This window comes from Protopterus annectens, chromosome 4.part0 (assembly GCF_019279795.1).
Source record: "Protopterus annectens isolate FY-2018-M chromosome 4.part0, PAN1.0, whole genome shotgun sequence".
NCBI lineage: Eukaryota > Metazoa > Chordata > Ceratodontiformes > Protopteridae > Protopterus > Protopterus annectens.
In genome coordinates, this window is record NC_056733.1 from 1,241,161,248 (window position 1) to 1,241,186,016 (window position 24,769).

A 24,769-nucleotide genomic window follows, 5' to 3' on the forward strand; every position below is an offset into this window, starting at 1 on the left:
TCACGTTGTTGTGAAATACAACTTTGAAAAAAAACAAGTAATGCCAAAATCACAAGGAGCGATGAAATCCAAACAAAATGCTTTATTGCACCAAGTAGAACACGTAAAAACACAAGCGCTTTCGCCCATTGTTAACGGGCTTTTTCAAGTGTACTACTAGTTGTATTTCACAACAACGTGAATTGTACACTTCTTTGGAGAATATTTGCTGGTATCAGAGCAGGTATTCAGGTCATCTGCATTCTTAGTTTTTTGGTTTGGTTTTTGTCGTTTATGCATTTACCTATATTATGTACAGTAAGAAGTGCAGAGTGGCTTTTGGAACATTACTAAGCACACGTTGTGCAACAAGTAAAGAAAGCACCCAACAAAAATTAAAAACCGACTTTTTGTCACATAAATTCTAATTACTAATTTGTGATACATACATTTGCATTTTCCATCCATTTACTGCAGGCCTTTGGGTGGTATTCATAGTCATTCACACAAATGCATTTATGCTATCTGCGACGTCCATGATTAATCTCAGATGAGCTGCGATTCATACAGGCCATTTAAGCAAATGTGCAATGACCACAAATGAGCCTATGCAAATGTGAATGAATGATGCAACTTAGCATATGCTAATGACATATTCTCTACACCATTTGTGATTAATAGTGAAATATACCTGCTTTTCTGCACTGTTCAAAGATACATTATATAAAAGGAAGTCATGCTAAGTCTATCAGAGTTGCAGCCTGTCATAATGCTGTCACTTGCTGCTAGTTTTTCTATTTCCAGGTGTGATTTGCTTATCTTGGCTGGCACAAAACACTTCAGCCCAGTGGCACTCAGTGTCCAAAAAAGCAAACATATAAGCAAAAATATAAGCAAAGGTTAACTCAGTATAACTTTGCCAATCAAGAAATCCTTGTTAGGTTTAGAGTGGACAGGAACATTATTAGGGTCTTAATGGGCATGTTTGACCCCATGTGGTACTCGAGGACTTCCTATCCATGTGGACAGAAAGGTATGTATAGCCCTCACTATACTTATCATGGTGACCTTCCATAGATAGACTGAGGACACACTGTGGATGCCCCAGGCTTCTGCCTCTTGGATAATTTGGCAGTTCCTGGATGTGCTCTTGGCACATGTGGATCAGTATGTCTATTTCCTGGTGTCTCCCAGGACAATGCTTTTTATGGAGTGGCACATTTCCTTAATATACTCAGTGTGATAGATTGCCCCTTTGTGGTTCACAGTGTGAGCACAACTGCAATGGAAGGGATACCATTCCATCAACTACCTGGTAGTGTGTGATGCCTGGGGGTGCATCATCAATGTCTCTGCTCATTATCCTGGCAGTGTGCCTTATTCACATATCTGACACACTAGCTCATTCTACCACCTCTTCCTCAGTGGTAGGATGTTCAGTGGTCATCTTGTTGGTAAGTGGAAAATAATTGATATTTTATATAATTTTTAAGTAGTTATTCATGTTAAAATGTATTGGTGAATGGTAAACATTTTTTTATTTGTCTTTTGTCTCACCCCACACTTTTATCTCTCTCTCTTTTTTTTCCGGTGATACTGAATATTCACTGGAGCCATGGCTCATGACATCAGTGAGAAATCTAAGTGGAGCTACAGAGGAGACATATAACACATCATCAGATCCATAGTCTAATCGAGAAGGTTTTAACCTCATGAAGAGACATTTCCTCTGCCTGGATGACTCTGGGGTGCCCTTCAGTATGACCCAGCAACTGTATTCAGGATGTTTACTGCCTGTTGCATTCTGCATAACATGATCATGTGCCAGTCTGGTGGTGAAATGACCGATGTTATCACTGTAGCTCCCAGTTCAAGTCCCATTACAACTAATGATGACCAACCAGCAGGGACCCCATATGTCAGGATCGTGTGCAGCATATATCAGTGCAGATAAACAGTGGCATCTAGTCCATAACTATGGGCCATGACATTCAGGTTAGCATTTCTTTTATTGTAAAAAAACATATGGAGTATAAGTGATGCATACAGTGGTATCTCTGGGCTATGCTATGTGGTACATGGACTGCTGTCACTGTTCATCTGACATTCCCTCTCATCTTAAAATATTTCTTTTTTTTTCTTTTAGAAAAGTTACTCATATTACTATTATTTTAAATCATGCCTGAGTGCTCAATGATTCCTATTCAGTGATGTTGTAAGGCATCATATAAATAATAATTACATTTTTCTCTGATGAATAATTTCTGCTGTAGTGCTTTATTTCAGTATACAAGTACTGAATGCCCTTACCTTCAATATTTGATGAGTTAATACATTTTAATTGAATGAAAATGTATTATACTACGCCATTACTTCTCAAATTCTGTTTGCTGCAGTGTTGCACATCAGATTATTTTTATGATGTCATACACAATAAATTGTGACTTCAGAGAGATAAATATACCATCATGTGTGCAGTGATGAGAGTGAGAGTAGTGTAAGTTTACATGGCTGGATACTCATTTTAATCTGTAATTATCTTACTATATTTCTCCTGAAAATCTTTTTTTTTTTGTATTAATACATTTATGTTGTAGGCAACAGCCAGCTGTAATACTGATAAAGCATATGGCATTGATTTATTTTCCAGCTGTCCTTAATGGTTTGTGTAGTAGGTTTACAAGGATGAAATGCATTCATTTTCAAAGTTGGTTCTACCCTCCCTTATTTTTTTTATTATTATCTCATTTCTGTTGAATTTTAACACTCAGCTGTTTGTTTTAATGTGAAAGTGTACAGTTACTGAATTGTCAAACATGATTTAATGTAGCTCAAGATCAAAGGAGTCATATACATCTCCTACAGATAGTCTAGGCTATGGCACAAGTGATTGTAAAGAGGGGTTTCCATGAGACCTGTGGGAGAGTTGGTCTGATATCATGATCTACTCGATACAGGTGATACTGCAGAAACTGACACTGTTGCATGACTGTGATTGGGATCTTGAATGGGAGGTTCTGCTAGGGTACATGAACGCTGGTGTAGCCTGCATGAACTCTGTTGTGCTTATTCACTTAGGCTGCTTACAGTATTTTCTTGAAAAACAATTGTATTCTCATGTAATTATCCCAAGTGTACAGACAGTACCCCATCCTCTTTCCCTTGCAAGACTGACTCCAGCTCAACTCTGGTATGTCCTAACTAGCATACAAATGGAGGTGGCCACTGCTGCTTGGTGTGCCACCATACTACTCATAAGAGTGATCATAGCATTATCCTCATACTGTTCCCTTTCCAAGTATTAATGGAAGTCCTCAGATGTTCCCTGGAGGACTCTCTCCATTTCTAGCCAACTCTCTATGGCAGACTCTGAAACCTAACAATGGTGTGGCACATTTTCTGGGCAGCCAATGCTTCTTCTGTTTCCTGGGGTAGCTGTAACAAATTCCTGCACCTGACTCCCTTTCGTAAAGGTGTCACTGTGGTCACTGTTACCTCTGAATGTCTGCCATCATCCTGAAAGTGTTCCTCTGGATTTAGAGATACTGGTGTCGAGCTGCACGGCTGAGTGTAATGTCATCGTGTGCATGATTTTTTGATGCATTGTCTCTTCCTGTGGAGTTACTTACATGTTATGGAGTCTGAGATCTTGCTATTAAACTTGGAAACTGAGAGTTACTTGCTTCTGGATGCTTTATAAATGTAACTGCGTTATCATCATCATCATCATCACCATCATCACCAATGTCCCCTCTGCTGCTGATATCATCCAAATGTATTAGTATAGTGGAACTGTTTGCTTCTGATGCTGACATTGTGAAAAATTATTTGAAACCATTACTAATAAGGAAATAGTATATACTACTGTATGCTTATAAAGGGGTGAGTTGGAAATGTACTATGTACACTGCCTTCATTGCCATTTTGTGCTGATTTAGAATGTTCACCCACTAATAATCAATTGTCACATGTTTAATGTGATCATTCCTTGTTAGCATTCACTTCTCTCTACAAATATCTGTTACTGCTTTTATACTAACCTTAATGAATAGACAAGCTGCTGCAGACATTGGTAATATCTGTCAGTGTCCACACCACCTCTAATTATTCCCACACCACCATCTTCTGTGGCATAGTATTCCCCACAGATGTGTAGAAGGGGGAAATGGGAAAATGCATTCTTCCTTGCCTTGCTTCTAGTACATTCTACCGTATCATTTGCCCTTTTCTTGCTCTGTGCTTATTCTCAATTTCTGCCGATGTTAATATTGAGAGGTTCTTGATCCCAGGTCTTTGTCCTCTCAGCTTAGTTGGGCACCTCTTTATGAAACAGAAGTTTCCCATATGGCCTAAGGGCTGCCGTGAGGATGAGATTTTCTTCATAGCTAGAGTTATCCTTTCTCTGCTTTTATCCCTTATTTTCCATCACTAATACATGTTAAAAAAGGGCCACAGTTGCACAGTAATAAAGTTTTAGATGTAATCAGCTTTTAAATTAAAAAACATTGACCAAGTGTGCCTGCCACCCTCATAAAAAAGATTAGTTAACACAATCCACATAATTAGACATCTAAATCTAGCCAAGTAAAATTGAGCTATATTAACTGCAATGCATTCAGGTCCTTAAAACAATCAGTTTAATGACAAAAAGCATCTTTCCCCTCCCCTGTCCCATTGTCATGTATTAATAATACTGCCAGTTTTCTATTCATTATTATCACTCAGAATTCTCCGAGTAAACCCACATGCATATTGATATCCTTTTTATTGCAGATCTTCACAATTAAATGAGTGAATTTATGTATACCATGTTATATACAGTCAATAACTGATACTAAAGTATTGATTATTTTCATTGATCACTGATCTTTTCCACTGCTTCCGTACTAAAATGTCACTTCTGTATGACACAAAATTCCAACAATCGTTCATTGCTATCATATGAACTTCATATACATAAAAGGAACATTTCTTAACTTTGTCACTAATTCTACTTATTTTAAGTGTTCCTTAATACATTGTGATATATTTTTAAATATTTTCTTATTTAAAAAGTCTGTAGTATTGTAAGACATTTTCCCCCTACCTCAACTATTACCAAATTAAAAGGCAATGTTCAAGTTTTACATGTAAAGTCAACGCCATTTACATATGTTTTATACAAATAAGGCTTTATTTCTATGAATTGTAGCAATACACAAACATGTACAGCAATATATGGGCCTACATCCATCTTCGATAGTTGTGAACACATGTCAGACTGACATGAATGCTCTGCAGACAACTCAGCAGTCTGCGAAACACCTCAGCAGTCCCATACTTGCTGCAGTAAGGCTTGAATGGACTTACAATAACCTAAATCAGAATGTAGTTAAAGAAACCTAAATGGAGTCATCAGAATGAGTTTCCACCAATATGAAGTGCAGTCCTTGCTTATCTAATGTCATCTATCACACTTTAGCACTGGAAACAACTCATAAATTCCTAAAACTTTTAAATGTCACATAGTAATATTTACCCCCCCCCCCCAAAAAAAAAGTAACTGTATGAGACATGTATACTTGACATTCAGGTATAATATTCTGCAATGACAACAGTAGCATTAATAAATCATATGCCTAACAATTAGTCAATGTTTCATTTTTTTTTTTGTCCAGCAAATAAGTGAAATGTGGCTGGTTTCCTTTAAGAAAAAAATGTATGTGATAAAGCATTTTTGGTTAAACCAAACTTGCCAATAATATCAATACCTGATGTAATGCCCCTGCTAGTTAACTGGATTTGATTATGGTGATACCACACCCCATAGTGAGTGGTGCTAAACCTGACAAATACAGCCCTGGCCATGCTCTCTTCATTCCGGATCTGGCTCTTCACATCATGACAATGCCTGTGAAGGCACTGGCCTGCATTCTAGGCTGGTCTGACATACATAATCTTGCCATGCTCTGTCTTCTCCATGATTACTATTGGGATAAGATCAGGGTATGCCCACCTGGTACACTTGGAGGAAAACCGATATTTGGCAACAGTTGGGTAGCCACCTGTCAGCCCTGACAGGTGTAAACTACTCTGGGCAGCAATGCTGTCAGCATTATGATGATTTGTAGAAGTGCAGGGTAGATCACCTGGCTTAGTAGATAGACCACGTAGCAGAGAGAAGGCCAGAGTTCTATTGTAAGTACAACATTTTGTGTCTTAATGTTCACTGTTTCATTGGGTCATATTAAACATAAAAGGTATAACAACTTTGCATAAGTAGAGGTATTTCCTGAGACAGATATGTATAAATGCAAATATCTGTAATGCCATTATGAAAATACAAAGGGAATCATAAGCATCTGTATACAGATACATGCATCTTTGGAAAAATAAAGTGGGCTGTGTGTTAATATAAATTTCATACTACATGCAAATGTGAAATATGTTTACTAAAATAATAATTTGCATATGTACCTCTGTAAATCAAAGACATGATACCTGTGCTGCATTACACAAAGTAGTTTTTCATGTAGTTATAAAGACTAAAAAACATTTGCAATTACACATTCTAATTTAATTTATTCCTATGGCATAAACTGACTTACTTCTTAGATTATATGGTCAGTTTTGTATAAGCCATATCAATATTACTATAACAGTTACTTAACATAGATAGTCAGTTTATGCCTGCTGTGTCAGGTGAAATACCAGGACAAACTATAAAGAAATGAGTATTTGTTTTATTTCTGCATTACATACAAAATCAGACACATTTGTTCAGCACAGGAAATGCAACCTTGCACTAATTGCTACAGTTCTCTGTTTCTGAATACGTTCTACAAGAATGAAGTGTTGGTTGCACACAATAATATTTTGAAAACAGCATTCCAGCAGCACTGCATGCACTGATTTTTCTTTTGTATGACAGGGAATATAGGCGGGTCCCTTCAGAAGACTGAAAAGTTCAAAAGATTGAAGATCAAAATATCTAAAGCTCAAAATATTGAAAATGGAATTTGCACCTCCTCGACTGTTGTGAGATCTCAGAGTTGGGATATATAATTAGCAGGGTGTGGAGAAGTGCAACCCCTCACATGAGGGGTGCAGGGGGACTTGCCCCTTGCATTAAAATGTTTTCAATATTTCCAGTTTTAGATATTTCGATTTTCAGTCTTTTGAACTTTTGATCTTCTGACATAATCCCATATAGGCATACTATTACAACAAGTCATACAGATATATATGTGTAATATAGCTATATATGTGTAATATAGCTATGTGTAATATACTCTGCTTCTCTGAATTCTCACATATCACTAACAGGCCTTTCTCTCAATATACTGAATCTACTATCTTTGTTCACTCCCTATGTACAAATCTCCTTTCATTTATTATTTTTCTACATTTTGTTACCTTATTATTGTTATGACTTATAACCAGATTTTGTGTGACATAACTTCCCTTCAATGCATTTTTTATAAAAAGTTTGTATTATACTTTTTGCTTTAACTATAGACAAGACAAAACTACATTCCTCATATGTAAATATACCTAGTACTTACTGTATTTTAACATATTTTTCCCCTGGAGTTTTTCTCCTCGGGTCTCTGCTGAAAAAGGGCATCTGCCCAGCCAGACTAACTCAGTTAATAAATGTCAAATAAAATAAATAAATAAATAAATAATATATATATATATATATATATATATATATATATATATATATATAGATAGATATAGATATAGATATATATATATATAGATCAATATATATGTCAATTCAGTCACTGCAGTCCTTGGTTATTATCATTTATTTTTATATATACATACTTGTATGAATTGTTATAATAGTGTGCCAATATTCTCTGTCATGCAACAAAATATTTTTTTTCTGTTATAGTCAGAGAAGTAATAGTGATTCTGCAGTGCACAAAGCATATCAGGACCTGGCCAAGGCCTTTGACACCATTCTCCATAGAGGTGCTATTGACAGACATGCAAACATGTATATAACTGCATATATTATGTGGTGGATAGTTATTTGGATGTCTGACAATACCCATGTGTTTAGATTCACAGGTGTCATTTCAGAAAGGAAAACAGTTACCAGTGGTTTGCTGTAGCATACATTGTGCTGCCACAAAAATGGTGGTCAGAAGTGTATATGCAGACAAATGACAGCTGATAGACACCTTTTTCTGCTGTACTTTTGTTTTTAGTTGTCATTTACGTGGTAACACAAAGCATGTTGCAAATTCTAAAGCTGTCAGTAGACTGTTCATACAATTATGTTGTGAGCACTGTATATGTAGGTCAGTGTGATGCAGGAATGAAGTTTCATGCATAAGCACCTCATTACAACCCTTTTGTTATAACAAGGTGCTGAAAATTAATATAACAAGGTTATCTTTTTCTTGATTTTGAAACATAAACAGCACACTCCAGGCACTACAAAGTTTTATGTGGCTTCTAGATAATTTGATTTCTTCTTCAGTTTGTATTACCCTTAATTTTCCTCTCAACTATTTCATTCTGTAGAACTACAAATCCACCAAATTATTTTGCCCTATCACTTCCCACGTGGCCAGCATTTAAGTGGCTTGAATCCTGCCTCTATTTTTGCACTGTATCACTGTAATCTTTAAAATACTGTCACCTAATTTCACTTTGTGTTCTACCCACAGTCCAGGAGTAAAGTATTTGATTATCTTGATTTTCCTGTTTAAAGTATCTGATGCTTTCATAATAGCTATGCTCATGTTATATCCTTTCAGGTCCTGGGCAATCATTCTGTGTGCTGAAGTTCTTGTTCTTAATGTCTGCTTCACAATCAGACTGTCAACCTAATCATTCATTTCAGTGCAGTGTTCAAGCTCAGCTTTTCTTCTACTGCTGATAGTCTGTGTTTTAATATCATATCAAACTCACCCCACAGCTTTCCTTTTCCTTACAGAAAAGATGTCTGCAAAGCCACCAGGTGATCAGAAATTAATCTAGTTGTCTCCATAACATATAAGACACACTAGACTTTCATGGTTTTTTATTCATATTTTAAACTCCCAACCTTAAAAAACACCTGAGATAAACAGAGGTGATTCATAAAAATGCTACACATACAGTTCAGTCAAATGTCAACCCAGGTTTGTTTGCCTATATTTTGTTAGTTCTTCTGCCTTTCTCAGTGACTGTTCTATGTAGTGTATCAGGCAATCAGACATCCCAGATCCAAGAAAGACAGCATATCATTTTTTTGTATGACATATCAGTTCCTTGATCAACCCCCCCCCCCCCCCAGTAGTCTAATTCTGCTGTTGAACAGGCTGTATTAATTTTATGAAGGCACAAATAAGCTACTGCTTATTTGTGCCACAGCAGGATTTCTTAACTGAAAGAGTATATCTTGTATATTCTCCAAACCTGGCCATGACAAAGCAGCGAAGACCTATATTAGTAAAGATGCATTCCTACCAGCAAAAAGAGTTGATCCTAACAAAACTGTGACAGAAAGGTAAAGTATATTGGAGACAGTTGAGTGTTTGTGGAAAATGATTTCTCTGTATACCAGATAGATGAGAAGCAAATTTATTCAAGTAAACAGGGAATTTTGAATGAGAAGTGTGGAATTCAACTTTCTGTATTCAGCTGTCCACAGAATATTTTTTTTCCTGGAGGATCAAAACCATTTTTGATGCAGAACAGGCTAAAGAGGAAATACAAAAGTTTGTCCAACAAAAAGTGAGAAATCAAGCAGAAGCACAGTCTGCGTCTCATTCTTTTGATAATAAAACTCACAGAGACACTTTGCCAGTGCAACCTTTCCCTAGGTTCCAAAGGAAAAGGCTTGAAAGACCGAGAAAAGTACAGGGGTGACAGAAGAATTGGTTGTACCTTGCAACTGAGACAGAGTATGGAGTTGAGATACGGAGATGAACAGGCAGAAGACTAGCAACATGGAAATTAGTGAATATATGTGAGATTACAAACCATCAATCACATTTGTGAAATATAACTGTACAAAAAAGTGGAAAGAAGTGACTTTTATTGACTCTGTTAAATTTCTGGTGGACTAAAAGTTTTTTGCCTTACTTTGTGTCATTAATATTTAGATGGACACTAAAAGGAGGGGAAGAGAAAGGAAAAAAGCAACTGTAAGGAAAGCAATTTCTGTTCTTAATAATATTTCTATGAAAGTTTCATGATATAAATTACATGTTATATGGTAAACTGCTTTCAGATATTTTTGAATATGATAAAGATGCTAAAGTAAACAGGTGCCTTTTTATTTTGCCCTGATTTTTTAAGTATTAAGTAATATATGCATTATAAAGCAAAAAGAGAAAAAATGCTGGACAAAAGGATGTTTAAGTTAATAGGCTGTGATTTTGAGTTATTCAGGTGGGGGATAGGATATATTGGCAGACAGAGCCTGATACATGTAGAGCTGACATGTTTTCTGTTACGTTTGCATAGGTGAATGTGTGGATTAAGACCCTTGACTTAATCCAGTAACAGGTTTTAAGTGTAACAAGTAAATAAAAGAACACTGAATATAATGAAAAGCTTTTCTTTAGCAATAAATGTTCAACATGTCTTTAGAACTCTGCAGTTGAGAGCTATAGTTTTTCTTGTATCTCCATTGAAGATAAGTTGACACCAGTACGATACCTATCTCAGTGCCAACTACTATACAGAGCTGTCAGACTAATCTGGAACAAATGCTGTATGTAGTGTTATCAAATTGTCAATATTGCATTGTTACCTAAACTTTAGCAATTTAAACTGACATATTTGCTATCTTGTGTTGTTATCATATTGAATGTATTGTATGCTCTTGTGCTTTAGCAGTTGATCTGATATAGTTATCTTGTCTTTTATCACATTGTAAGCAGTGTATTGTTACTGTGCTTTATCAAATTGTATGTATTTATATCTCTGTGGAGCTTTTCTCCCAGTGCCTCCATTGAAAATGGGCACTTTTTGGACCGGGGACTTCCCGGTCAACAAATGCAATGAATAAATAAATAATAAAAGCTGATAATAGGGCAATACACCAAAACATTGGGTTTCTTTAAGGTTAAAAATTAATTTATTCTGAAGGAATTTAAGTTGTTTTTTCACATTTGGGAGTGGAAAAAGATAAAAAAGAACAGACAGTGGTTATATTAAGAAGAAACACTGGCACTAACATGTATCTTGGCATGGATAACCTTTACTTTAGGTTAGTAGTGATGTTTGTGGCTACAGCTGTCTATTTATGATATGTGTTTTTATTAGGAGGGTTAAACTTCATTATTAGAATATGTTCATAGTTTTATGTGTTTGTATGAATTTAGCAGGTTATGGGGTGTTCTGGGGATATGTTTGCTTTTTGTTTGCGGTTTAAAATTAGAAAAAAAAGTCTTGTAAACTGTGACATAGGTTCATATGGATATGATGAGAAACAACTGTATAAATGATCAACCTACCAAACATTAGTGGGTTCATGTATCAGAAAAACTGGAAATAGACATCTAAAAAGCTATCATATAAAATAGGTGGGGATTGGGAATAATAACTTCTTATCATAATAGTGACATGTTCCATATTATCATGGAATGTGAATGGTCTCAAAGGTGTAAACAAAAAGGAAAAATCATTTAATTATATTAAAAATGCAGAGTGGAAATAGCAATGCTACAGAAGATACATTTGGAAAGAACTAAACATGTGAATTTGATAAAGAAAGGGTTTGAGAATGAATATTCCGCAAACATATTGGGTTCAAGAAAAAGGGGAGTACTCCCATTAATTGCTAGATGATCTCCAATAATGATAGAATAGGGGAAAAAAGAAAATAATGGTAAATTTGTGGTAATAAGGAGCTACTAGCAAGGGAAGAGGATTACTCTGGCATGTACAGTATTTATATTACATCTAAAACTACTATTATAGAGTTTAAAAATATGTTGGGAGAATTAATTAGCTTTCAGCAGGGAATATTACTTTCAGATGGGAACTGGAATTTGATTTGGAACAGTGAGGATGCATTTCAGTGGCCTAGAAGGGAAATATAACAAAAGAGGGTAGATTTCTGAAGAAATTATGAAAATATTTGGTAGGGAAAAATTGGAAAAGGGGTTGTAGATGGATGGATGGATGGACGGATGGATGGGTTTGGTATGGAAGACATGAATTCAGTAGTAGGAACTCAGACAGAATTTACATATTAAAGCAAATAATATATATGGTAACAGGATAAAGGTTGGCAAGACAAAAAATAAGAATAAAATAAATGAAGAAATATCAAACCAACAGGCTAAAATCCAGGAACTTTAATAGATGTATCCAAAAGAGTGAAGTGTTTCACAGTGACAACACACTCATTAAGGTTCTTTGTATTGCAAGTTTTAGGCACTAATTTAAGAGGAGGTGATTTTAAAAACCACAACGAAACTATAGAACAGAAGTGGATTTTGTTGTTGAATGCAGAAAAACCTCCTGGTCTAAATGTTTTTTTTTTCACTGAAACCCTTCCTGAAAGGACGTAGACTTAGACATAAATAATATGTTTTATTTTATATATATTTTTATAAGTACAATATGCTTGCATACATTTTTTAGTTGTTTTTATTCATGATATATGAATGTTTTCTACGGTATGTGTTATTTTAAAAATGTTGTAACTTTTTGGTGACATCATAATTAAGGGCTTTTTATTGGTCACACTTTGTATAAAAGGCTTGTATTTCTTAGTTAATGTTGACAGATGAAGCGGTGTGGTCACTGTGAAAGTGCTTAACACTCTTTTGGATACATCTATTAAAGTTCCTGGATTTTAGCCTGTTGGTTTGGTATTTCTTCATTTATTTTAGAATTTACATATTATTCCCTAAGGTACAATAACCAGACTAGGCTAATTATTTTTCACAGAAACATATACATTTAATAGAGAACTTTGATACATATACAATAAATATTTCAGATCATGCACCAATCTTCTTCATCTTCTTTCGGCTTAAAGTACAATAAAAATGCAGGGTAATAAAGTAAAAATGTGACACTGGTTCTTCTCCACCTACCTGTTAAATAGACAGGAATTTTAGTAATGGGTAGCGGAAGTTATTCAAGAGTTATTAGGGAAGATGAAAAGTGCTTCAGAAATTATAATGAGAGGGACAAAATTGTAGTGGCATTTAAAAATAGGCCAGAAATAAAAGAAAAAGAGATTGGTTTAGAGAAGTAACAGTAATTATTTAGAGGGTCTGACAATGTTAAAGTATTGTAAGAATAAGGTGGATCTCAGAGATCAAGAAGAGGCACAACTTCAGTGTGCTAAAGAGGAAATAAGGGAGTATCTGGACAATATGTATGAGCTTAGAAAGATTGGTGATAAGCAACTGCTTTTTGATAATAACTCCAGAGTACAAAAACTTTTAGCACAACAATTTAGGCAACAGAAAGTACAAAGGGTTGTTGCCACACTTAAGGAGCCTATAGCAAGAACAATCATCATAGAGCTTGTAGAGATATTAGAGACAGTTTGGAAATTTTATGAAAATGTGTATAAAGTAAAGAAATGTGGAATCCAAGAAAAAGCACAAATAAAAATATTTATGGAAGACAAATATTTCAAGGCTAGAGGTACAGGAAGATCAACAATTAACAGTTAAGACAGGAGGAGGAGGTGAGATAAAACTGATGATGTATAATCAATCTGCAGGACAGTCTCCAAGAATAGATAGTATTCCACCTGTAGTTTGGAAGCTTGGATGAAAGAATGATAAAGATCTGACAGGTTTTGCTTATTAGTGTGTTAAAAGGAGGGGAACCACCAACATCCTGGAAAAGGCCGTGGTGGCTATAATACGTAAAGACATAAAGACCCATCAGACCTAGTTTCATATAGGATCATTTCAATTTTAAACCACGATTATAAAGTGTTTATGTCTATAGTGACTGAAAGAATGGCAAAGGTGTTAACAAAATAGATATATATATATATATGGATAAATGCGGTTTTGTGGAAGGGAGGCAAACATTTGACAACATTAATACAGCAGTGATGATCCAGAGGAAAGCAAACTGTAAGAAAGGAGTGCTGCTGTTGGTGGGTCTTGATGCAGAGAAAATATTCAGCAGAGTAAGCTAGGATCTTATGAGTAGGGCAATGGAAGCATTTGCATTTTCTCATACAATAATAAGGTTACTTAGGAGAATATATGAGGCATAAAAAGCAAAATTGAAAGTGGGATGGTTCCTCTCTAGTAAGTTGTGTCTGAACAGAAGAACCATGCAGGAGTGTCATATTTCCCCCTTGTTATTTGTGTCATATTTAGTACCAGTGGCAAAGAAAATTCAAGGGTATAATTGGTATGGTAATCAAAAAAATTTAGCTTTATTTGTTGGCAACATTATTTTACACCTGATAAAACCAGAAAAGGACATTTCAGTGTTGTGGAACATTCTGAGACACTTTCACATTTTTTAAGGATATAAAACAAAGGCTACAGCTGTAAATTATGTACCCATGAATTGGTTCAGCAATACCCATATGTACGGGGACATGATAAAACAAAGTATTTAAGATAGGTTAAAAAAGTTTCTGTTATGACAGCTAAGGATATGTGGGAAGAGACTAAACAAAAGATAAGTTGATCCTACCAGTAGAAAAAGATGGTTCAGGATTACCTGATTTGAAAGAATATGTTAGAGCTACACAGTTAAGGCTCTTATACATAACACAAGCAGAAAGCTACAATTCCAAGTGGAAAAAGATGATGATGATGATGATGCAGGGGAAAGTCAAGAAATACTGAGACAATTGGATTTTGGATGCAGATACAAGGATAACAGCAGTCATATGGAATATTATATTCATAAAGTACCAGAATATACTCTAAGAACTAAGCCAACACAGAAATGGAGGAGGGAGGCTCTGCTAAGGATGACTGCAATTAGGGGTACAGAGAAAAGGCAAGAAGGGTGTGATATTTACTGGAGGAAACTAGCAAAGAAATAAAGGTACTGGGAACAAAAAATTGGAGAGGGAAAGGTAATAGAATGGGAAGAGGCCAAGAAGACATTTGGATTGCAGGCTAGAGAGTACCTTACTTCTCAGAAACTGATACCAGAGTCTAGGCTAAGAGAAAGGGAGGGGAGTCTTTTGTGAAAGACCTGCATAGGTAGATTTTTTAGTTGAATGTAGAACAGAAGCTCTTTTTAAAAAAGGGGTAATTAGTAGGGCATATAAAACATTGCATGATAACTACAGGAATCAATCAGAGGAGGTTAGAAAAGGTTGGGAAGAGAGACTGGATAAGCAATACATGAAGAAACATTGGGAGGACATATATATGGCTCACAACTATACAACAAAGTCTAGAAGATTTAGGATTTTTGTTTGGAAATGTTTGCAAAGGGATTTTTTTACCCCAAACAGACTCCAAAGAATTTTCCTCAGGTAGATGGCATTTTAGATGCTGCAAATCAGTGCAGCATCTAAAATGGCTAGAACTTCACGATCTTCTGACCTATAACCAACTAACTTTCATACACTACATATCAACCACCCAAATAGCTGCCCCTCTCTCAAATACCTTGCTCAGTCCTACTCTAGCTGTAGAACACTAGCATCCACCAACAAAGGCCTGCTAACAGTTACCAAATCTAACAATGGGTATGTGGATTCCCTCTTCTCTAACCATGTATCTAAACTTTGAAATACACTACCTCAAATAATAACTAATTGCATAAATACAACTAAATTTAAAATCTACTTAAGGAACACCTCATCAACAACTGGATGTTATCCTGCAAAAACCCAGGCTGAATATACTCTCTCTCCCATATAGCTATACCAGGTCATACTATCTTATTTGCTCTCTCGTCCAGGTTTCTGCCCACTCCCTCTAATTACTAGCATGAATTGAAAACAAAAGTCCTGCCCCCCTTCTTACTTTTTTATATATCTTGCTCTTTACCACTGTTGAGTCTAAGCACTGATCTTTTATTCCTTACATTTGGTAATACTCAACAAGGAATATGTTTACTCTCTATGTAAACTCACTCCATGTATTAGATAAGGTACTACTGGTCTATGGTCTAAATAATGCCACTGTATTATATAGGCTAGAAACCTATATGGTGTAACTTTTTCACTGCCTATGTTAAAATACTGTAGTTACTTGGAGTGTTACATATGGTTGTGTCTTCTTCCCATTTTCCCGCTAGGGATCACCACAGCAGAACAATGGCCTGCAAAACAATTGGCACTGGAGGTTTACTGTGTTGAGTTGCCAGCCTGGTGCCCAACCTTCAACAGAAGGTAAAGACACACACACACACACACACACACACACACACACACACACACACACACACGCACACACACACACACACACACACACACACACACACACACACCTAAAGCCAATTTTGATTGTCCAATCCACATGCAACATGTCTTTTGGATATGGGAGTAAACTAGAGCACCCAAAAGAAACCCACATGACCACAGGGAGGACATGCAGACTCCACACAGAAGGCACCCCAGCTGAGAATCAAACTGGAGACTCGCTTGCTGTGAGGCAGCAATGCTAACCACTGTACCACCATGGCCACCCATATTACTGTTATATATGGTTATTTGTAAATTTCATTTTTTGGATCTTTTCTCCCAAGGCCTCCACTGAAAATGGGTCCTTGGCCGAGACTGACATTCCTGGTAAACAAATGTAAAATAAATAAAATAAATAAATGTTGGAAGTCTGATGGGTAAGAAAGAGGTAACTGGGAACATATGTTCTGAGAGCTAATGAGTTGGCAGACTTTAAAAAATCAACAGATAAGCAGCTGGAAATGGTTAAGGTATCCTCTGGTACATGAGAACAGCATATATATAACAAAAACGAAGAAACCATTACACAGAAAAGTTGCATAAACAATTTATTCCAAAAGATAAGCACTTTCATGTATTACTGACATGCTTTCAGATCTTAAAAAACATATCAATAAAATATACATTTAAATAGGATTCAAAATGCACATAATAACCAATCACAGTCCAATCAAAATGCACTAATAATCATTTAGACCTGCTTCACATACAGTCTCAGAAAACCCAGCCCCTATTTCAGTAGGACCAAGGAATATATGTTACAAAAACATAATGGCCAATCAGATAACATAAAAATCAGCTAATAAGTACTGCAGTGAATCCGCAGTAGCAAAACATAAATCTGTATATCGTGATAGGGAAAAAAATTAAAGGAAACAAATTCACTTATCAAGCCACAAGCAGGACAAATGAATGTGCATTACAGAAATATAATGGCCAATCAGATTACCTCAAAATCAGCTAGCAAGTACTGCAGTAAATCTGCAGTAGCTAAACATAAAGCCATGTAATGCAATCGGGGAAAAAGAAAAGGAAGGAAGCCCACTTATCAAGCCATGACATCTAAAAAAATATTCAAAGATAAAATATAATGTCCCCAATAACATATCTGCTAAAATGTATACACAGTAATATCACAATCTTTAAAATGATGAAATACCACTCCATTCAGTCATTCATGTCTGCTTACCCATTGTAAGGCAATCCATTAAAACTCAAAAAATCTGATATAGCTAAATAACTGTTCTTAGATGTTGTGACTTGATAAGTGGATTTGCTTCCTTTGATTTTTTTCCTGTTTATTATATAGCTGTATGTTTAGCTACTGTGGATGTACTGCAATAGTTATTAGTTGAATTTGAAATGATACGATTGGCCATTATATTTCTGTAACATACATTCATTGGTCCTGCTTGTGACTTAGTAAGTAAATTTGCTTCCTTTGATTTTTTCCCTATTACAATACACAGCTTTATGTTTAGCTACTGCGGATTGACTGCAGTACTTATTAGTTGATTTTGATGCGATCTGATTGGCCATTATATTTTTGTAACATATATTCATTGGTCCCGCTGAACTAGGGGCTGGATGTTCTGGGACTGTATTTCACTGCAATGTCATGCAGGTTTAAATGATTATTAGTACATTTTGATTCATAGGTTCATAGGTTCATAGGTTGGTACTAGGCTATCAGCCCTAGGGCCTATACAAGCCTAGCCATAACAATTCCCTGGTTATTTCTTCCCACACTATTTATATCCCTGGTATATCTAGTATAGATCAGATGCTTTTGTTTCAATGAACTGTAATTGGTTATTATGTGCATCCTGAATCCTATTTAAATGTGTATTTTATTGATATGTTTTTAAAAAATTGAAAAAAAACATCAGTAAGACGTGAAAGCATGTATCTTTTGGAATAAATTGTTTATGCAACTTTTCCTTGCCGTGGTTTCCTGTATTTTGTTATATATTTATAGACTTTAAAAATTTCCTACAGAGTACTCTGTCAGAAATATCAGATGAGCAGATGGATGTAAGAAAGGAAATGATTTCTTTGAGCTGGGATAAAGAATCTGAATTGCCCAGACAGAGTAAGGTCTTGATATATTTTATTCTGGTGTCTACCTAAAAATTTTTCTAGAAAATATAATCAAAGTCTAAACCAATCGTATTTGAAGTAGTGGATATTGTAACTGAGATAAAAGAACTACTAGTGGTATCTGAGGAAAAGAGTAGAAGCAAATATCATAGAAAAAAGGAATTTGTGGAAACAATACAAAGAGAAATCTGTTTTAGAGGAGGAATGAGGTTTAAGTGAAGGCAAGAACTGACCAGTTAATGTTGGAATGACTATATTGTACAGAAAAATATTTGTGATGTATAATGTTTACAACTCTGAACATGTTAATATGGCTTGTTTGTTTTTATATAAACGTAAGTTTGCCTACAACACAAGTGATAAATAAATAAAGGTATTTAAACAGTCAGAAAAAACTAAACAACTGTGCATACTTAGGACTTAAATCTTCCACAGACAGCAAGTGAGTGAAGTTTACTAAGATTTTGTGTACAATATACTTATTTTCTGAAAGTAAAAATTCAAACAAATTATTACTATACTGTTAAAAGTGAATATAATTAGCAGTAGAACAGTAACCACAATAATATTATCAGAATTTATATGAACAAAATTGTACCTTCTTGTTTCTTATAGAGCAGAAGTATAGACAGGTGGCAACCTAGTTATACTACTCAAAATAATTTATAAAATCTTGAAGAAAGTCTTGTGGTTACACACACACACGCGCAGACACACACACACACACACACACACACACACACACACACACACACACACACACACACACACTCCCAGATCTATCTACCTATGTAAAGATATAGATAGATAGACATACATATTCCATACTTAAGAAAACTAACAGAGGGAATGCAGTAGGAAAAACTGTTTTGACGTTATTAAGGAAACCAGTTTTCAAAACTTGTTTCATCTGCACATAAAAAACAAATAAACCAACTCATGACTTATAAACTCGCAAATAACATGTGGAAGGTAATCATCATAGACATTAATTGTATAAAAAAAGTCAAGAACTAATGGATAAATGCACTGTTTGAAAGGATTTTGTTCAATAAAAAAGTTCTAACTCATATAGTTGGAAAGTGTCCCTATCACCGCAATGTGAGATAGCGTTTGCTAACAAAGGTATTTGATTGTAAGCATGTCAATGAGTTCTTTGCAAGTTTGACAGTTTATGCAGTTTAAGTGCATTTTCAATCAATACATGAAGAATACATGATTAAAGTGTTAGCCCAGGCTTTCAGTCATGTAAAGGACCGGGGGGGGGGGGGGAAGGAAGATGCAACACAGTAAATAAAGATATACATATAGCACACCAAGTGGACTCATGAGCGGTTTTTAATTTGATTAAACCATTAACTGAATGAATCTGGATATGTCATTTTAATGTGTTTGTTGCATTTATGACTGCATATTTAAAACTGAAACACCCAGAAATGTAAATGGCATTTGTAAGTAAGTGTGCATTAATTTAAATAGAGTTTATGTTGCAACAAATGGTAAATTGACAAGTAAATCTGAAACTGAAACAGAATGACAATGTGAGGGGAAGCCTCATACAGAAGGAGCTGTGTGAAATGTGGAGTATCAGAGGTAAATCGAATGTCTAAATTGAAGGGGAAGGTGAGAAGTATGCCTTGGAGTAAGGGCAGCTAGGTCTGCAAAAGACATTTGATTTTATAGAGCACAGAATATAAACATGATGATGGGATCACTGTTTACAGCCAATATGTTAATGTGCTCCAGAAACAGATTCAAGTTTCACCTTACTAATACAGCTCAAAAAGTTGCATTTTGTAAATTAAATTAGTTTTGAAAACCCATTACGTTCTTAAGGTCCTAAGTGTATATCCATTGTTAAGGTCAAAGGCCATCAAAGAATACTGATTCTGTTATCTCAGGATTAAATACCCTAGGGCCTGCCCATTTGTCAGAATTATATTCAAATATATGCAAATTGTTATATTGTATGATACATGGGGAAGGTCTATTCCACTTTACTTAAATTTTAGTTGAGACAAATTATTCAGATTTCTTTTAAATGCAGTCATTGTCATCTTCAGCTCATTATTTCTTAGTGAATAACTAGAGTGGTATGGATCTGTATTAAATAGAGCATATAATGTTCCATTTTGAAATACCTTAAAAGCCCACATTACCTTACCTGTAATGGAACAATATTTCAATTTGTACAGATTTAAGTTTGTACATCTGTTTTGATATGACAGCTTCATGATACTTACTTTCGTATTTCCTCTGTATTGATTCTAATGGGCAAATAGGTCCTGTATTATAACAGCTAAAGGCATTGTTGTGCTTAACAGCAAAAGGCATTGTTGTGCTTGTCCCAGTACCAGTGAACCTCTGGACCTGATCCAGCAAGATTTCATAGAGAGAAGGTTGTGCTAAGTAAACCTTGTCCAGTATTATGTGCAACACAGTAGACTGAAGAACAATTGCTGGAAGCTGTAGTTGGTAGAAAATTAAAATGTGGGTAATAAATTGCCTTGCAAGGAGTAGTCTGATTCCAATGGATGTGGTATATTTCTTGCGATTACCCTGAAGTGTCACTTAGAAATTAATATTAGTAGGTATTTGTATTTTGGGTTTCACCAACTACCTGTAGGATGAAAGATAACCCTACCAAACTTGGATGAGCTCTCGAGATATAATATCTGGGTGCAGAGCTAAGGGCATCAACTTGAGGGATGCAAAGGTAATCTTGCCATGTTCAAGAAACTGGTCACCAGTGAAATACTGAGCACTGAACTGCCTAATTTCATTTCATCAAAATGAACTGACTAAATTAACAGTTCATTGAATTAGGCATTCTATGATGTTTTCTATTCAGGGAGTGAGTCTTCACCAACACTAGTCATACATCACTAACTTAGATATTAAAAACGTTGACGCTACATAATTTCAGAGAAAAGATCCTTCTTGACCTGGAAAAAAACACCTTGCATGACTGTAATAGTACTTTATTCAGTAAAATGCCAACTTGTTCAATTTGTTTATAGTTATTAGAATTCAGCAGTTTGACATTTGACTTTTCATTTTGAACCATCAGGACCCCCCTGAGAATGCATTTAAAATACTGCGCGCACTCCTCATTGTCTTTTATTTTGCTTTGCTCCCTGCAGCTATCCATCCAGCTGCCACATGCTTCTCTTTGCATTCACTGGGTCTACTGCACCCACCTTAGTCTTCTGCAGGCTCAGTCTGCCCCACGTCCTTGACTGAACAGGAGATGGAGGATGCTGCTACTGTGTCAGACTACTGCTAGGGAGTGTGCCCTAACTCCTGCCACTCTGTGACAAACTTTCAAGCTCCATAATCTTTGACCTCAAGTGGTGCACGTTTTCTTGTGTACTTGTCTTGATTTTGAAGGAAACTGGGAATGACTTAACTGAAGAAAAGGACAATAAAACAATGGGAGGGGGTGTTTAGAGCATGCAGAATAGATTCTGTTTTTCTTCAGCATGTATAATCTGATAGTAATGAGAGATACAGGATACACGATACTGAGCCAATGAGAGGCACAGGATATCACTTAGAAAAGCAGATAACACAGTAAATGTACTGCTTGCTTCCACAGGATCTTCATAGCTGCATAGGTTTGTGATACAGTGTTTCTCACCAAGATGTTACACTGAATATCCTGTACGCAGGCCTGATTCTTCTTTTTATGAGCTCTTATAGTCTGTATATTCTGAAGACATGCACAATTCTCTGCTGCTAACTGCTATCTGCTGTCATCCTGCCAATGCACTTACAGCAGCTGTGCGTGTTTATATCTGCCACTGTCACTTCCTGATCACCTTGTCCCCAGTTCAAGTACAGTACCTGTTAGAGATCACATACAGCAATATACAAGCTGCAGGTCAAAAGGTAAAAAAAATTAATACTTAATTATTATTAGCTGATACCAGGATGGCTATAACTGGTATTCAGCTGAGAATAATGCAAAACATCGATAATGTAACAGGAGATATTAAACGAAAATAATATTTATCCGCAGACCGAAAATGTCTGGCAGGGCACACAGGCCCCTTTTCAGTGGAAGCCCAGGGGAAAAAAGCTGCAAGTGATACATAAAGACTTATACATAGTATAGAAAAAAATGTATTTTACAATGTTTATACATAGTGCAATGAATGCGACCATTTTGTAAAGGTTTATACATGAAATAGAAAAGACATTCAATGGTATTTTAAAAAGTTTGCATAGTAACTGAGTCTGCAGAGAGTACAGTGAGGCACAAATACAGATTATTATTTTGAGCAAAGGAGGAGGATGAACGTAATTAAATATACATACATAAATATCAGTGGACCATTAGCACTGTATGCTTCAGTAAGCAGATTCATAATAAAGACGTAAAATAGTCGTAAAATTGCAGAAAAGCAACATGCTTTCATGTTTTAGTTTTTTTTTTTTTTGTTGGTCAGCAGCTGCTGTAGTAGACTAAAGGCTGAACAAAGAAGAAGGAGCACTATAAGTGATTGAAAGTGTGAAGGTAGGGGGTGATGGACAGGTAAAGAGCATTCTGTAGGTCAATGCAAGACAGATGAAGTGGGGGGGGTAATCACTTATGGCTAGTGGGTAAGAGTACAGATAAGGGTTGTAAGAAAGAGATTACAGGGAAGTAGCTTAAGGAAAGGAAGAAGTGTGGAATTATGGTTCAGTGCCGGGGCAGAGCCAGAGATTCTGCAGGTGTGAGCTTAGCTTCTGTTTAAAACATTTGAGAGGGCTATGGTGTTCCATGCTTTGGTTTGAGAATAGACTGTCACTGGCTATATTGTTGGATTTAGAAATGTGAAAAATAGTATTTAGGAATAGTGAGGGGGTCTATTTGGTTTTTGTGGCTGGAAAAGAGGAGAGAGAAGGAAAGTTTGTAGTTTCATTTATTTATTTATTTGTTTACTTGCTTAACATTCATTTACCAGGAAAGTTCAACTTGGAACAAAGCCAATTTTCAGCAGAGGCTCGAGGAAAATACTCCAGATACATGTCTTTGTAACATGGGAGGAAACTAGAGCACCCAGAAGAAACCCACACAAACACAGGGAAGACATGCAGACTTCACACAGAAGGCACCCTAGCCAAGAATCGAACTGCAGAACCTCTTGCTGTGGGGGACAACTCTACCGCTGCACCACTGCGCAAATCAAAAATAATGAAAGGTGGGAAATTCATGTGAAGTTGATTGAGGGAAAAGTTTATTCACCCATTAAGACTGACTGATGATAGATATATATAGATAGATAGATAGATAGATAGATAGATAGATAGATAGATAGAGATAAATCAACAGCTCCCTGCCAGTGTGTTAGTTTCAGGTCTTTGTTTGTTCTGTGAAATTGAAACATTTGCAATATATGTGGTTTAAGCAATAAAGCAAAGGTAATGAAAGGTGGGAAATTCATGCCATTTGAACAAAAGATCCATCAAAAGTGGCTTGAGGGAAAAGTTTATTTATTCATCAAGACAGACAGATGGATAGATAGAGACATATAAAGAGATACATAGATAGATAGATAGATAGACAGACAGATAGATATTCTTGCCAGTGCATTAGCTAATAAGTCTTACACAAGGTACAAACATAAGGGCTGACTTATACAGTGCTAGGCTATCTACAAAACAGCTTTGGAAACCATTGCTTTATTAAATAGATGTATTGATATATAGATAAATAGACAGAGAGATAGATAGATAGATAGATAGATAGATAGATAGATAGATAGATAGATAGATAGATAGATAGATAGATAGATAGATAGATAGATATTCCTGCAACAGCTAACTACTAGGTGTCACACAGGACATAAAACTCAAGATATAAAGACTACTAAATAAGGTTACCTAATCTATAAGGTGGCATTGTAAACAATTGTGACAGAAAATTAACATATAGATAGCCTTCATTTCATGTTAGAAATCAAGTAAAAAATGGGCATTTTTCTGAAATAAATTTTTTCAGCTCAAGGAGTTCTGAACACTATGTTTCAAAAATTCATTCCCTAGCAGAATATGTGCAACCCCAAAGAGAAAGGTAATTTCCAAATATTATCCGAACTGTGTGATTTTTTGCCTGCATTGTTCGTGTTGTTTGAGTTAATTTTATAATTTTGTTTGGGTTTCAGGGGTGCAGCTCCCCCATGGAAGTTGCAAGTGCATTATTGTTATTATTAAGTGCTTCAAGTCTATGCTTGAAGTTGTGCTATCTGTGCTGGCAAACTGAAAATAAAATGTTCCTTCATCAGTCCTACAGTGGGCTTATTGCTGCCAGATGGAAGTTTTATAGGCGAGGTTATGAGTAGTCACAAG